Source organism: Halyomorpha halys, unplaced genomic scaffold (genome assembly GCF_000696795.3).
Source record: "Halyomorpha halys isolate HHAL.00 unplaced genomic scaffold, Hhal_1.1 Scaffold11.1, whole genome shotgun sequence".
In the NCBI taxonomy this organism is placed as follows: Eukaryota; Metazoa; Arthropoda; class Insecta; order Hemiptera; family Pentatomidae; genus Halyomorpha; species Halyomorpha halys.
This window is the reverse complement of record NW_027111958.1, coordinates 57964-61769: the sequence shown is the minus strand read 5'-3', so window position 1 is coordinate 61769 and position 3806 is coordinate 57964. Positions and strand designations below refer to the sequence as shown.

The window sequence follows — 3806 nt, the reverse complement described above, 5'->3', positions numbered from 1 at the left end:
TACTTCTATCTTCACGATATAATCCAGTCAAGAACCGTGGTTACTTTTGAAACTATTATCAGGTCACTGCTGATGTATAGCTGTGAAGTCTGTGGAACAGAATCCTTGACGAAAACGAAAAAATTGGAATATTGTCCAAATAAAGTCCTAAGGATTGCAGTGGATGCTCCTTGGTTTGTAGGAAATAGCCAATTGCATCGGGAATTACAGTTAGAGACAATAGAAGATTAAGTCCAAAAACGATTCCACTCCCATCTACCGACAGTTAAAGGAACAGTGACCTATAACCTAAAAACCCAAAATCATCTAGAAGACTGAAGCCCAGGCTGCTGAAGGACGTCCTGTTATAAGTTCTATATTTATCTATTTTATTATTGACATTACTAGTTTTTTTTTTCAGTACTACTACTGGGTAGTTTCTCTACATCCTGTATCGTATCATTATGTCATTATGATCAAATTTACTCGTTGTATTTTTTATACAGTTGTAAATATCAATAAAAAAAAAAAATATTTTTTCAAATTAACTTGATATTATTTTTCCACATCAGAGGACAATCGTTGGTTCTATTAGGTCTATGAATATCGTTATTTTTTTTTTTTTAACCTTACTTTTCTCTTGTATTAAGAATTATTATTGTTATGAATTTATTTTACTTTTCATATTTATAACGTTGTTTATGGTGTTAGGAGTGTCTTTTGTATGAGACTATACCCTCCCCCCCCCCATAATCAATTTTAAGGCCGATCTGGTATTAAAAAAATAAATTGATAAATGAGAATAATATATATAATAATAAATAAAAAAATAATAATCCTGGAGTGGGTTCAATTATTCAACGTTTTATTCAGTATTACATGCTAGATATATGTATATATATATATATATGTTTGTGTGTGTGTGTGTGTGTGTGTGTGTGTGTGTGTGTGTGAGTTTAAATCATAAATGTTACTTCTTATCCGTATTTACAAAATGCCTCCTAAGAATTCTTTTCTGTTTAAGCTGTTTAGTTGCTGTAGCGATTCAGAATTCAGCGTTTCTTATTTTAGTTTATTAACAGTATAGTATTTCATCCGTCTTCATAAACCTGAAAAAATACATCATATATATGTTACTTTATAATTCGAAATTTTAGCTAAAACTAAATTCATGTATTTGTTCCTAGATTTTTTAAATTTAATAAATAGTATTTTATAGCAAATAGAAAACATAACAATTTGTGTCGTATGTCACTCAACCAACTAAGTTATAAAGATAACAATTTATGTCGTAAATCACTCAATCAACAAAGTTATAAAGATAAACACTTCTGAGATCAATCGAATTACCTGAAGTACGACCTGTTGACGAAAGAAGTCCTTACATTTATGTAAATCATGTTAATAAGATTAGTCTATATATAACTTATGACTCACTGGGTTATATAATTTAAAAAAGTAAAGACTTGGGAATTAATGGAGTCTGTTCAAAATATATGTACACCACAGGAATACCAGACATTTGTGTTCAGAAAACGTAGGCGCATGACGTTGGGTACTTGTGCTATTAAAAACGCGGCAGTGGCAAAGTTCCGGAATCCCCTCTCGAGATTGAGACAAATATTTTGCTTCGAAAAACACACAATAACAGTGAACGCGATAGATACTTATTACAATTCGTAGCAGCTGAATCAGCCTGTCTGGGTCTCCCATTCGATCAGGTTGCCTTGGTATGCTATTTGGATCAGGTTGCCTTGGTATGCTATTTGGATCAGCTTGTCTTGGTATGCTATTTGGATCAGCTTGCCTTGGTATCCTATTTGGATCAGCTTGCCTTGGTATCCTATTTGGATCAGCCTGCCATTTATTCCCATCTGGTTCAGCCTGTCTTTGCCTCCAGCCAGCCCTGCTTGGTCTCCCACTTTATTCCCGAAAAAACACTGGATTTCGAAAAACTATGCACTCGAAAGCATGAAGTATGTTTGCAATGGTTGAACGTCTGGAGACCGGTCCACCAACAACAGCAACGGCGGTTGAACAAAATAAAATCACACCCCGACGCTACCGCGCCCAATAACTACATTTCTATTTTTTCTCTCACTAACGCCTGTTGAACAGATTCGATACTTAGGACTCCATCTTGACAAGAGAGTTACTTGGAATCCACACACAAGACTGAAACGACAAGAAACTGCTCGCGGATTCCGATTGCTACAACACTTACTTGACAAACGCTCTAAACTTCCCATTCAGTACAAAAAATTAGTATACACTACAATAATCAGACCACTTTGGACATATGGAATTGAGCTCTGGGGCTCCACCAAACCATCAAATTCTTCCCGCATCCAATCGTTACAATCCAAAATCCTACGTAAAATCATTGATTCTCCTTATTACGTCACAAATAAACTCATTCACAAAGACCTTAACATCCCATTCGTTGCAGATTTGACCCAAAACAGATGGCCACGGGACCTACGAATTTAAATTAATGTTTGAAGTACCACCGATGGGTCGTTCCTTCCCAAGATTTTCAAGTGTATATGAAACATACTACATATATACCTATTGTATTACTTTGTACAGTTGTAAATTACATTAAATAAATAATTTTAAAAAATAAATAAAAATTTTTCGTACTTCTGCATATCTGTTTCCCTATTCGTACACACTTAGCAGTACACCACCGTCCCGAATTAAAGATAGCTCATTAAATCACAGACACTGAGTTTATGCCTTTCAACTATTTTACATTGTTCCTTCTTGATTCTGTCTCTGACCTTGGTCCACATCTTTCTCCATTTTATACAAGATTAAAACATGTTAAAACTCGCTCAACTATATTCTCATCATTATGAATTTTTTATGTTTTGATTCGGCATGATATTAAATTGGACCTCCTATGATTTGTTATATTATTACTATTTCTTTAATTTGTTAAATTTTCGATATTTAAATATCCATATTTTAGTGCTACATAATATCGATATTCCCTAAATATGTATTCTCAGTTTGCGAGACTTGATAATTGTGACTTGAAATCAATTTTTCGATTTTTGCTCACAATACGAAACTTACATATGCATGTTTGCATGCTGTACCATTGGACGTTGTCCTGGTTTTGCTACCACGTATTGACTGCAACAAGAGTTTTTTTCATCTCCGCAGCAACCATGAACCTTTAGACAGCATATATGTCCGCATCTCATAAGTCTAGGATCTGGAATATTTATCCAATTATTTAAACATTAGACGGGTGGATATATTCAAAAATTTAAAACATAATAACACACTACCTGTGAGAGGTATAATTAAATCGTATGATCCATCGTCAGCATTAACAGAGGAATGCAGGAGGATGGTGAAGGCACACAACAACACTACAGCTGACATCTTCGTCCCTCATCGATTGATATCTAGGCTTCTAATTATTACCTAGACTATCACTAAGTGATCTCCCACAATCTTGTAGGCTATCGCCCAATAATTTATCTTAACTCAACCGACAGAAGAGTTTACTACCTGGATAGTTTGAGGGACTATTCATTCGACTTGAAAATCATTATTACTTAAGACAGATCTTTTATTGAGAAAACCTTCAAGTTTTACAATATCAGGTTACAGAAGATAAGATTAGAGTAATAATCATAAATTCCTGGACAAGAGCATCACATAGCTTCAGTTTTCATGTACAAAAACATACCAAAATCATTTTAATATTTACTTCCACTTCTATGTATGAATTTTCGGTAAAAGAAAGTATCGCAATCGTAAAAAACTTTAATTTCGACTCCTAATTACATTCCCTCACTTGGTATATATAT

The 3806-nt window shown here is 34.0% G+C and overlaps 1 long non-coding RNA gene across 1 annotated transcript; it reads right to left on the bottom strand.

The window, feature by feature from the left end:
- Positions 1-830: 830 nt before the first annotated feature.
- On the bottom strand, positions 831-3543 carry LOC136796352 (uncharacterized). Its single transcript, XR_010844055.1, has 3 exons — positions 3279-3543; positions 3061-3202; positions 831-1088 (listed from the first exon to the last, which is right to left on the bottom strand). It is a non-coding gene; the product is annotated as an uncharacterized lncRNA (long non-coding RNA).
- Positions 3544-3806: the final 263 nt, after the last annotated feature.